Here is a 13,499-nt window from a genome sequence, read left to right on the forward strand (position 1 = left end):
GCGGACTCACCACCTACAGGGGGAACTGCTGGTGTGGGGTGTGCTGTCGAGGGCCTCGGCAGAGCAGACCGGGGCAGCAGGGGCTAGCTCTGGCGGTGTGGAACTTCACCTTGTTGTGGGGGAAGGAGGCGGAGCTTGCGCGGGAGGTGGTGTGATACCAGTTAGATCTGGTGGGCTGCAGCTCCACACACTACTCTCCTTGATAGGGGATGGACCTTATTCTTCTCCGGAGTTGACCAGGGTGTGAGGCGCCGGGCAGGTGGGATACTCAAGAGTCTACGTTGGAGTTTACCCCAGTAGATGAGAGGGTTGCATCTCTGCACCTTCAGGTGATGGGGGGAACTCTGACTGTTGTTTGTGTGTATGCACCAAACAGCAGTTTGGAGTAGTCAGGCTTTGTGGAGTCTCTGAATGGAGTCCTGTGGGGGACTCCATTGTTCTGCTGGGGGACTTCAACGCACATGCGGGCAATGACTAGACACCTGGAGAGGCGTGATTGGGAGGAACGGCCTCCTCGATCTACAACTGGTCATTTGTTATTGGACTTCTGTGCTAGTCACGGACTGTCCATAACAAACACCATGTTCAAACATAAGAATGCTGCCCCCGCGACCCGACTCCGGATAAAGCAGAAGAAAATGTCTGGATGGATGGATGGATGGGCAATGTTCAAAGCTTCCATTGCTGAAGCTGCAGCGGGGAGCTGTGGCCTGAAGTTCTTGATCCACTGTCAATTTTCCAGGTTTTTCCACCTACAAAGTGTATTTTTTATCGTAGGTACACTTCAACTGTGAGAGACAGAATCTAAAAAATAAATAAATAAATAAATAAAAAAACTGAAAATCACATTGTATGATTTTTAAATAATTAATTTGTATTTTATTGCATGAAATAAGTAAGTATGTAAGTAGTAAGTAAGTAAGTATTTGATACCCTAGAAAAACAGACCTTAACAATTGGTACAGAAACATTTGTCTGCGATTACAGAGGTCAGACGTTTCCTGTTGTTCTTGACCAAGTTTTCACACACTGCAGCAGGGATTTTAGTTCACTCCTCCATACAGATCTTCACCAGATCTGTCAGGTTTGGAGTTTCAGCTCTCTCCAAAGATTTTCTATTGAGTTCAGGTCTGGAGACTGGCTCGGGCACTCCAAGACCTTGAAATGCTTCTTACAGAGCCCTCCTTAGTTGCCCTGGCTGTGTGTTTGGGGTTATTGTTATGCTGGAAGACCCAGCCATGACCCATCTTCAATGCTCTTACTGAGGGAAGGAGGTTGTTTGCCAAAATCTCACAATATATGACCCCATCCATCCTCCCTTCAATACAGTACAGTCGTCCTGTGCCCTTTGCAGAAGAGCAACCCCAAAGTATGATGTTTCCACCCCCATGCTTCACGGTTGGGATGGTTTTCTTGGGGTTGTTCTCATCCTCTAAACATGGTAAGTGGAGTTAATTCCAAAAAGCTCTATTCTGGTCTCATCTGACCACGTGACCTTCTCCCATGCCTCCTCTGGATCATCAAGATGGTCACTAGTGAAGTTCCAACAGGCCTGGACATTTGCTGGCTTAAGCAGGGGGCCCTTCCCACCCTGCAGGATTTTAAACCATGACAGCATCATGTGTTACTAATGTAATCTTTGTGACTGTGGTCCCAGCTCTCTTCAGGTCATTGACCAGGTCCTCCTGTGTAGTTCTGAGCTTTCTCAGAATCATCCTTACCCCACAAAGTGAGATCGTGCATGGAACCCCAGACCGAGGGAGATTGACAGTCATCTTGTGCTTCTTCCACTTTCTAATAAATAATCATAACAGTTGTTGTCTTCTCATCAAGCTGTTTGTCTATTGTCCTGTAGTTCATCCCAGCCTTGTGCAGGTCTATAGGTGCAATTAATACAGGTAAAGAGTGCAGAATAAGAGGGCTTCTTAAAGAAAAATTAACAGATCTGTGAGAGACAGACTTCTTGCTTGTTGGTATGTAGCTGATCAAATACTTATTTCATGCAATAAAATGCAAATTAATTATTTAAAAATCATACAATGTGATTTTCTGGGTGTTTTTTCTTTACTTTCTGTCTCTCGCAGTTGAAGTGTACCTATGATAAACATTGCAGACCTCTCCATTCTTTGTAGGTGGGACAACCTGCAAAATTGACAGTGGATCAAATACCTATTTCCCCCACTGTAAGTCAAAAGATCTCCCAAACTATTGTAGTATAATTTTAAAAAATTGTGATTTATACTCTGGAAAATACTTAACTGTTACTTTAAAATATGAGTGTGGCATTGCTGTGCACTCTGAGCACTTTTACCCAAATTAGATGTTTTTCCCCAGGAGGGACAGGGGGAATGCAAAGGAAAAAAATAGACTTATACTGGCCATTGGGCAGCACGGTGACCTAAATGGACTGCATTTATATAGCGCTTTTCCATCTGCATCAGGCGCTCCAAACGCTTTACATTAATTCATTCATTCATCTTCTACCGCTTAGTCCAACAAGCGCTTTACAATTATGCCTGATATTCACCTATTCATACAAACACTCACACACCAATGCCAGGGTGCTGCCATGCAAGACGCTCACTACACCCCTGGAGCAACTTGTGCCCAAGGGCCCTTAGTGATTTTCTGATCAGGCTGGGTTTGAACCAAGGATCCTCTGGTCTCAAGCCCAATGCTTAACCACTAGACCATCACCTCCCTTGTAGAAACATCTCGGAGGAAGCACAGTGGCTGAGTGGTTAGCACTGTTCCCTCACAGCAAGAAGGTCATGGGTTCAATTTCCACCTGTGGTCTTTCTGTGTGGAGTTTCTGTTCTCCCCGTGTTTCGGTGGGTTTCCTTCGGGTGCTCCAGCTTCCTCCCACATTTAAAGACACATTTAAAGGTTCGGTGAATTGGTCTTGATCTCAATGGGACTAACCTGGCTAAATTAAAATAAATTATTTTATGTAGTGATCATACTTATTTTTAGAATTATCATCACTAACTCTACATCTTAACAAAATTATTCAAATCTATAATCACCACCAACTTGGTGTTAGAATAACACTCATCCACAGTGTAATTTGAATACATCCACAGTAACAAAGATAGTGATTAGTGACTGTTTATTCTAATTTTGCCATCACAAGTAGCGTGAAGCTGTTTCCTGCCCCACTTACACAATCCCAAAATGTCACTAAGCGCTGTCATCATTCACAACTCCTCAGCCACGATTGAGGAGACACTGCAGACGGCATCAGATCGCCTGCTGTGCAGCAGCATGGAGCTTTCGACTGCAGAGCATCACATCGCTCGTCATCATTAAGAAACAGCTTGTTTTCTTCCTGCCACTCATGGCAGAGCCCCAAGTCAGTGCGATGGAGAGACTCTCCGTCCTCCAAGCCAAAAAACGTCAAGTCTTCATCCAGCACCAACACCAGAGTGAATAACTGAGCCTCACATCTATCTGGTTTTATCTCTGCAGGGTGCCGCCATCACGAAGAGACTGTTTGCACACAAGTAATCCCCATTTCTTCAACCTCTCACTCCATTAATTAAGCCCATCCACAGTCATCAGAGGGCTTACTGTTTCCAACTGTCTGTGTGTGAGATCGCTCACTAAATATCTCAAGAACTGAGGAATTTTTAACACATTGTGTACATTTATTAAGTCCCACCCAAGGATGAACCCAAGTACATGTACCCACAAGGTACACATTTTTGCACAAAGAAAATATGTAGTTGGAAAATGTTTTTATTAGTATTATTATTATTATGTCCTTCCAAAAAACAACCCCAATTCCAATGAAGTTGGGACGTTGTGTAAAATGTAAAAAAAACAGAATACAATGATTTGCAAATCCTCTTCAACCTATATTCAATTGAATACACCACAAAGACAAGATATATAATGTTCAAACTGATAAACTTTATTATTTTTCTGCAAATATTTGCTCATTTTGAAATGGATGCCTGCAACATGTTTCAAAAGAGCTGGGACAGTGGTATGTTTACCACTGTGTTACATCACCTTTCCTTCAAACAATAAGTGTTTGGGAACTGAAGACACTTTTTGAGTGTTGTGAGTGTCATGATCGGGTATAAAAGGAGCATCCCCAAAGGCTCAGCTGTTCACAAGCAAAGATGGGGCAAGGATCACCATTTTGTGAACAACTGCATGAAAAAATAGTCCAAGACTTTAAGAACAATGTTTCTCAACGTTCAATTGCAAGGAATTTAGGGATTCCATCATCTACAGTCCATAATATAATCAGAAGATTCAGAGAAGCTGGAGATCTTTCTACACGTAAGCGGCAAGGCTGAAAACCAACACTGAATGCAGGTGACCTTCGAACCCTCAGGCGGCAATGCATTAAAACCGACATCATTGTGTAAAGGATCTTACCACATGGCCTCAGGAACACTTCAGAGAACCATTGTCAGTTAACACAGTTCGTCCCGACATCTACAAATTAAAACTCTACCATGCAAAGCGAAGGCCATACATCAACAACATCCAGAAACGCCACCGCCTTCTCTGGACCCGAGCTCATTTGAAATGGATAGATGCAAAGTGGAAAAGTGTGCTGTGGTCTGATGAGTCCACATTTCAAATTGTTTTTGGAAATCATGGACGTTGTGTCCTCCAGACAAAAGAGGAAAAAGACCATCCAGCTTGTTACCAGTGCAAAGTTCAAAAGCCAGCATCTGTGATGGTATGGGGGTGTGTTAGTGCCCATGGCATGGACAACTTACACATCGGTGATGGCACCATCAATGCTGAAAGGTACATCCAGGTTTTGGAACAACACATGCTGCCATCCAAGCAACGTCTTTTCCAGGGACGTCCCTGCTTATTTCAGCAAGACAATGCCAAGCCACATTCTGCACGTGTTACAACAGCATGGCTTCATAGTAAAAGAGTGCGGGTACTAGACTGGCCTGCCTGCAGTCCAGACCTGTCGCCCATTGAAAATATGTGGCACATTATGAAGCACAAAATACGACAACAGAGACCTGGACTGTTGAACAACTGAAGTCATACATCAAGGAAGAATGGGAAAGAATTCCACCTACAAAGCTTCAAAAATTTGTGTCCTCATTTCCCAAACACTTATTGAGTGTTGTTAGAAGGAAAGGTGATGTAACACCGTGGTAAACATACCACTGTCCCAGCTTTTTTGAAACGTGTTGCAGTCACTCTCACTCACTCACTCATCTTCAACCGCTTAGTCCAATTAAGGGTCACGGGGGGCTGGAGCCAATCCCAACAGTCACAGAGCGCAAGGCAGGGTACACCCAGGACAGGATGCCAGTCTGCCGCAGGGCCACAAACAGACAAACAAACACAGACACACCCACACACACACCTACGGACAATTTAAAGAGTTCAATCCACCTAACCCGCATGTTTTTGGATGTGGGAGGAAACCGAAGCACCTGGAGGAAACCCACGCAAAAAAGTAAAGGACCTTTTTATTTTTTTCAAAACTATATGGATTTGAATCACGTGTGATTGCATCAGCCAAGCTTGAGCCTTCGTGCGCATGCGTGAGTTTTTCCACGCCTGTCGGTTGCGTCATTCGCCTGTGAGCAGGCTTTGAGTGAGCACTGGTCCACCCCTCCTGTCGGATTTCTTTTGTCTGAGAACTTGCTGAGAGACTGCCGCTTTGCTCCATGAAATTTGTTTCAGAAACTGTTAGAGACAGCCAGTTGGAAACCATTCGATAGATTCAGTTGGATATCGGTGAAGATTCTGTCGGCGTCACGTGGATTAAGGACTGTTAAAACCTTTTTAAAGACGGCCCACAGCGGCGGAGGGCGCGCCACGCGCCGAGTGGCCATTCGACAGGCTGGAATGACCAGATCATTTCTAAACTGAATGCTGTGTTGATCCGGGACATCATGTGACTACCACAGAAATGGCAACAGAGCTGGGCATAGCACTTTTGCGGCAGATTCCACTGTTACAGGAGATTTTGTAATGAAAGACGTGCGGAACATTTCGCGCGTCGGCACGAAGCAGCTCAGGACGCGCAGCAAAAAAAAAACACCTCCGTGTTGGAAACCATCCAGAAGATTCAGACGGCTTTCGATGGCTTTCAGTCGAGTGAGTATCCGAGAAATTGTGTAACAGCTGGACATGCCCCAACATGTCCTGTGAGACTTCCAACACGGAGGTGTTTTTTTGCTGCGTGTCCTGAGCTGCTTCATGCCGACGCTTGAAATCCTCCGCACGTCTTTCATTACAAAATCTCCTGTAACAGTGGAATGTGCCGCAAAAGTGCTATGTCCAGCTCTGTTGCCATTTCTGTGGTAGTCACATGATGTCCCGGATCAACACAGCATTCAGTTTAGAAATGATCTGGTCAATCCAGCCTGTCGAATGGCCGCTCGGCGCACCACACGCCCTCCGCCACTGTGGGCCGTCTCTAAAAAGGTTTTAACAGTCCATAATCTGTGTGACGCCGACAGAATCTTCACCGATATCCAACTGAATCTATCGAATGGTTTCCAACTGCCTGTCTCTAACAGTTTCTGAAAAAAATTTCATGGAGCAAAGCGGCAGTCTCTCAGCAAGTTCTCAGACAAAAGAAATCCGACGAGGGGGTGGACCAGTGTTCACTCAAAGCCTGCCCACAGGCGAATGACGCAACCGACAGGCGTGGAAAAACTCATGCATGCACACGAAGGTTCAAGCTTGGCTGATGTAATCACACGTGATTCAAATCCATATAGTTTTTGAAACAAATAAAAAGGTACGATACTTTTTGGACAGACCTCATAAGTTGAAGAGGATTTTCAAATCATTGTATTCTCTTTTTATTTACATTTTACACAACGTCCCAGCTTCATTGGAATTGGGGTTGTATTTTTTATTTTTTTATTTTCACAGCAGCTGCACGATGTAGTTAGACATCGTGCAGCTGCTCGCACTGTGTTCCCACATGCATGAACCATCGCAGCGGCATCATTCACACCTGCCTGTCGGCTTGATGTTTTCCCGCGTGCATGAACCATCGCAGCGGCATCGTTCACACCTGCCCGTCAGATCGATGTTTTCGTGGTTCGCTCATACGAGCTGTTCCACCATGAGCTGCCCTGAGTTGTACTTTTTCGTACTATGTGTGAAGGGGTCCTTAAGGTCACAATTTTAAAGGTTACAAATACACCCACAGTTACAGTTAGGCATGAATAAGAAGTAATATGTGGGCTTTCAAAATACACCGTTGCATTTGCCATTGAGTGACCTTTAAGGTCATATCCAGGTTGCTCAGGGGCTAACTGTTTATCTCTATGGTGGTAGGCTTTGCAGTCGCAAGAGTCTCACTGTCTAGTTTGTCTATTTCTGGCACCAAATTTCCCTCCCAGTGGATCCGGCTTATCCCTGCTGTCATAAGGGGCCCTTTGCCATCACTAATCCCAGATTAAAAGCAAATCTCTTGTTCGAACTCACACCCACAGACAGTTATTTAAGGCTCTTGCTCAACATATAAAACCTCCGACAGCCAGTTTTGCAAAATTGACATTTTATTTTGTTTTCTTTTCCACGTATTTCCTCTTAAATTCTGGCATTTGGAATGTCTCCCAGATAACCAGACTGTCCACACCGTCTCACTGCATTTTTTTTTTCATGTCCTTCTTAGTGCCAGAGAAGATTTTTCAGAAAGCCACAGAAACGTGAACGCTCTTGCAGTTGGAGAAGTTCCAATATACGAGGTCTGTCCAAAAAGTATCGTACCTTTTTACTTTTTGCAAAAACCATATGGATTTGAATCACGTGTGATGGCATCAGCCAAGCTTGAACTTTCGTGCGCATGCGTGAGTTTTTTCACGCCTGTCGGTTGCGTCATTCGCCTGTGAGCAGGCTTTGTGTGTGGATGGGTGGAGTCTCTCGGCGGATTGAGCTGGACATGCCCCAACATGTCCTGTGAGGCTTCATCACAGCGTTGCTTTGCGCCATGCGGCTCCACCGCGACGCGCAGAGTTCCTCCGCTCCTCTTTCCATGACAAAAACTCCTGTAACAGTGGAATGTGCTGTTCATTTCTAAACTGGACGCTATCTTGATCAGGTATGTCATCTGACTAGCACAGAAATTGCGGAAGACGTGGACATCAGCACTTTTTCGGCACATTGAGACAGACGTGCGCAGGAACTCCGCGCGTCGCGGCGGAGCCACATGGCGCAAAGCACCGCTGTGATGAAGCCTCACAGGACATGTTGGGGCATGTCCAGCTCATGCACAATTTCTCGGATACTCACACGACTGAAAAGCAACCGGAAGCCGTCTGAAAGCCACCTGAAAGCCGTCCTGTGAGACCAACACGGAGGTGGTTTTGTCCCGCGCCATGAGCGACATGGTGGCGCAATCCTCCGCTTCTCTTTCCATGAAAAAATACTCCTGTAACAGTAGAATGTGCTGAAAAAGTGCTGATGTCCACACCTTCTGCCTTTTTTGTGACAGTTAGACGACGTCCCGGATCAACAAAGCCTTCACGTTGGAAATGATCTGGTTGTTTGAGTGGGGTTTGAGCCTGTCAATCGGCGCTCGGAGCGCGCCGCGCTCTCAGATGCTGTGGGCAGTCTTTAAACCGGCTGGAGCACTCCTTAATCTGTGTAATCCCCATAAAATCGTCGCTGAAAGCCATATTAATTTTCCGAATGGTGTCCAGCTGGAGGTCTCTCACAGTTTCTGGAAAAATTTGATGCAGCAAAGGTCCAAATCATTCAGACATTTATTCGCAATAAAAATCTGACGAGAGGGGTGGTCCACTGCTTACACAAAGCCTGCTCACAGGTGAATGAGGCAACCGACAGGCATGAAAAAACTCATGCATGTGCACGAAGGTTCAAGCTTGGTTGATGCAATCACACGTGATTCAAATCCATATGGTTTTTGCAAAAAAATAAAAAGGTCCGATACTTTTTGGACAGACCTCATAAACCCGCGGGATGTGAAGCAACGATGAATATCGATGGGTCGGTCAGTGACAGCCATTCATTGAATGGACTCTTTAACAGGTCAAACAGAGGATCTGCACATTCTGCACACACTGACAATAATTTCTACACTCAGTAGAATGGTGCTGAAATATTGAGTCATATAACACAATAGTCTAAGTGTACAAAATATCAGCTATTTTATCAACATTTTATTCATTTATACAGAAAAAAACTTCTGATTCTTCTGGCTGCTTGATTAATGATTTTAAATGGACTATATTTGGGTTTCGGGGTGTTAGAGAAAATAAGTAACCTGAAGAAGTCACCTTGAGTTCTACAAAAACTATGATGTGCATTTTATTCCCATTACTCGATGAAACACGGAACATATATGCTAGTGCACATAATGTAGTACGTGGTCTGTACCTCCTTTCATGCAATCACCAGAACAATGTCCAGAACACGTGTTTTCAAGATTTTGAAACACGTTTACCATCGCTAGTTTGCAGCACCGAAGTCAAGTTTTGAGACCATCTCCAGCCACACGTGCTATCTATTTTTGTATTAAGTTTTTACTTTCCCATTCTGTTATATATTATGACCCATATTTGCCTAAAAACTGCCATCATGTTTCTCCCCACAGTTTCTAGCTTAACTCATTAGCTGATGCTCACGTGACTGCACCAACAAGAACACGGTGTGCTCATTGCTACAGCAGGGGGTGGACAAACTGCAGCTCTTCATAATTTTCCATAATTCACTCAGCAGCCACTAACCATCCAGCAGGTGGCAGACACGTCGCCGGGATATGACATAGGGAAAACTAATTTGGTTTTGGTATTGATCTGGTACAGCAAAGTTAACCATATGATTTAGCTGTGTGTGTGTCTGTCTTTTAAAACCGGATTTGCTACTGTAAGACAACTGAATTTCTCCATGAGGGGATTAATAAAGTATTTATCTATCTATCAATCTATTTTAAATTTGGTAAGTTTCAAGCCGATAGTATTTATTATTTACACAATCGGTGTCGCAGATCAAATGGTCCACCCTAAAAATCAGCCCCCCCGCCTTCACTGCGCATGCGTCATTAGCCGCAGTTCACGGATTAACACCTCGTTTCTGCTTCAAACTGCACTCTAGTCATCATCTGTCTCAGCGACAGATATCTGAAGCTTTTGTTCAACAATCATTTCCACATAAATTCAGCATTATTTTATCATAAAAGACGGATGAAGCGATCAGAGAGCCGTGGCTAAATGAGCTGCTAGCTGATGCGTTCATTGTGTGTCAATCATTTCAAAGTGCCATGGAATTTCGCCAAGTTTCTGCTTAACAGTGACTTTAGAATGATTTAAGAGGTTTTACCTTCATCATCTGATGGTTAGTAATCACATTATTACAGGCTAAATCAAATAGATATTTAAAATCCTTTGACCCGTCTGCCATTAGATTCCTGAATAGGCTGTAGGTGAACTTGCTGGGAACAATATACTTTATTAGTGATGACTATGTATGTATGTATGTATGTACTGATCTGTATTATCACGTGTGTCGTGAGATTTTATTGTCTGATTTTGGACTTTTGCTGCAAAGCAAATTGCCCTCTGGGGACATTAAAGATTTTCAATCAATCAATTACATTAATCCATTTGATATCTTTGGATGAAGAGACTCCGTCTCAGACTTACTGCTGTGGTCCGAAATGACGCTTGCACAGTCAAGCAAGGCAGACCGATTTTGACACCGGGCTGGTATAGACTGACTCACTTACTCACCCACGTATCTACAGTTTTGCTGTCCACGCCCCACACTGTTACCATTGTCAGGATTTAAGGACATAGTGGGGCAGTGGGTCTCTGGTTGGAGCCCACCTTTGGACCCAATCTCCATCTACATCTGCAGTGGTGTCAAGAAGGGTTTCCAGCGTAAAACAGTACAATGTGACTGAAGTTAACAAGACTGATTCAGCCAATGACATGAGAAACACGTGGCCCAGCAACATCTGGTGCCAAAAACCCTCTTCCATTTTATTAGCCACAGCTGTGCACCTTCTATTCAAGCAAATATTCCATCAGCCAACTTCTGGAACAGCTTGTCAATGTGTAAATGCACTAAGACAAAAAAAAAAAGCTGGAGGTTTTTACCCACAAGTGACAACAAAATCAAAAGCTGTCAGAGTGTCAGCACAGGCAGAAATGACTGACCTTGTTGGCCCCTGACAGTCAAAAATAGGAAGGAAAACATTCACTTCCAGGTTTCATTTGCTGGGTTGAAACTGATAACTGATGTCATGAACAAACACAAAACAAATTGATGGCATCAGCAGATTACTGGTGATTATTCCTCAACAAATCTGATTGTTTTAACATCATCTGCAGTAACAGCAAGATTAGCAACAGGGATAGATTTTTTTTTCCTTTTAACCCTTATTTAAACCAGAAAATTGCACTGACAGCCAGTGGCGGTGTGTGAAACTTTACATAAGTAGAACTGTGTCACATAACAAAAAATGTGAAACGCGGTATGCTTTTTCTCTACACCTCTGCAAGATATTTTGCAGACATTTATTGTCAAAAGTAAGAAGAACAACCAAAAAAATAAAAGAAACAACATTTTGAGTAAAAACACATTTTCACAAAAACTTATTCATGGCAAAAACATGAAAAAATCCACTTAAACCAAACCATTGAGCTGAGCTGTTTTAAATCTTTTTTTTTTTTTTTAGGTGTTTATCTCACTGTAATTCACATTTTTATTTTACTTATTAAATGCAAATATCTTATCAATGTCTTACATAAGACATTGGTGGAGTGTCCTTGCCTCAAGTGGAGGAGTTTAAATATCTCGGGGTCTTGTTCACGAGTGAGGGACGGATGGAGCGTGAGATCGATAGACGGATCGGTGCAGCATCTGCAGTGATGCGGTCACTGTATCGGACCGTCGTGGTGAAGAGAGAGTTGAGTAGGGGGGCAAAGCTCTCGATTTACCGATCAATCTACGTTCCGATCTTCACCTATGGTCATGAGATTTGGCTCATGACCGAAAGAACGAGATCGCGAGTACAAGCGGCCGAGATGAGTTTCCTCCGCAGGGTGGCTGGGCGCTCCCTTAGAGATAGGGTGAGGAGCTCGGTCACTCGGGAGGAAGCTCTGAGTCGAGCCGCTGCTCCTCCACGTCGAAAGGAGTCAGTTGAGGTGGCTCGGGCATCTTTTCCGGATGCCCCCTGGACGCCTCGCTGGAGAGGTGTTCCGGGCACATCCCACTGGGACCCAGGACACGCTGGAGGAACTACATCTCTCGGCTGGTTGGGGAACGCCTTGGGGTTCCCCCGGAGGAGCTGGGGGAGGTGTGTGTGGATCGGGAGGTCTGGGCGGCTTTGCTTGAGCTGCTGCCCCTGCGATCCGACTCCGGATAAAGCGGAAGAAAATGGATGGATGGATGGATGGATGTCTTACATAAGAGCAAGTTATATAATGATACAGACATATTTGTTTTCTGCCAATAATTAACAGCACTGAAAAACTTTATCAATCAGGTATATTCAGTTGTAAAAATATAGTGAATATAAAATGGATTTTTACACATTTGCAACACCAAGAACGTTACATTTCTGCATCATTTCCTGTGTAAACATCACGCACAACAACAAAAATTTGATGAAGGGAATCAACAGCTTATAGCTGTGACAAAATTCCTAAATATATCTTCTTTAAAATCATTTTCTAAACAAATCTGTACATCATGATTTTAAAGCCAGTTTTCTTTAGACAAGTCAAGGGATGGGCACAAGCTAGTTTTCAAGTTGCTACCTCCGCCAATGAAGTTGGGGGAGGTTATGTTTTCACCCCTTTTTGTTTGTTTGTGAGCAGCCTGGAGCCCACAATGTTTCATATATTGTTATGAAATTTTTACTGAAGATTCACATCCTGACAGGCAAGAACTGATTCAATTTTGAAGGTCAAAGGTCAAAGTCAAGAAATATCTTGGAAGATTGGAAAAATTCCTATCTTCAACATTGAAGGAATTTTTAAAAATTCATAACTGTGTCAAAAAAGATCAAATTTCGTTTATATTTGACAGTGTTATGTGGGATGGTATCCTTTAGCAACTGACAAAGTTTGATCTGGATCCGATCCAGATTACAGATTTTGTTGCCATTTAAATTTGACATTGAAAACCCCATTTATTGTAAATTTTACATTATATCTGAATCAAACACGTCCCAATCACTCTTATATTTGAAAGTGGGGTGCAGATTGGCACTCACTATCACCTGACAAAGTTTGATCTGGATCCGATCCAGATTACAGATTTTGTTGCCATTTAAATTTGACATTGAAAACCCCATTTATTGTAAATTTTATATTATATCTGAATCAAACACGTCCCAATCACTCTTATATTTGAAAGTGGGGTGCAGATTGGCACTCACTGTCACCTGACAAAGTTTGATCTGGATCTGATCTGGATTGTCGATTTTGTGGACATTTGAATTTAATATTGAAAAGCCCATTTGGTGTACATTTTGCATTATATCTCAATCAAAAATGCCTCAAACACCCATTCTG

The 13,499-nt window shown here is 43.5% G+C and overlaps 1 long non-coding RNA gene across 1 annotated transcript; it reads left to right on the plus strand.

The window, feature by feature from the left end:
* The first annotated feature begins 730 nt into the window (after positions 1-730).
* LOC117507899 lies at positions 731-13,029 on the plus strand. Its single transcript, XR_004559871.1, has 3 exons — positions 731-742; positions 2,769-2,775; positions 12,889-13,029. It is a non-coding gene; the product is annotated as an uncharacterized LOC117507899 (long non-coding RNA).
* The last annotated feature ends 470 nt before the right edge of the window (positions 13,030-13,499 follow it).

The sequence above is a fragment of the Thalassophryne amazonica genome, chromosome 3, assembly GCF_902500255.1.
Source record: "Thalassophryne amazonica chromosome 3, fThaAma1.1, whole genome shotgun sequence".
NCBI classification, from domain to species: Eukaryota; Metazoa; Chordata; class Actinopteri; order Batrachoidiformes; family Batrachoididae; genus Thalassophryne; species Thalassophryne amazonica.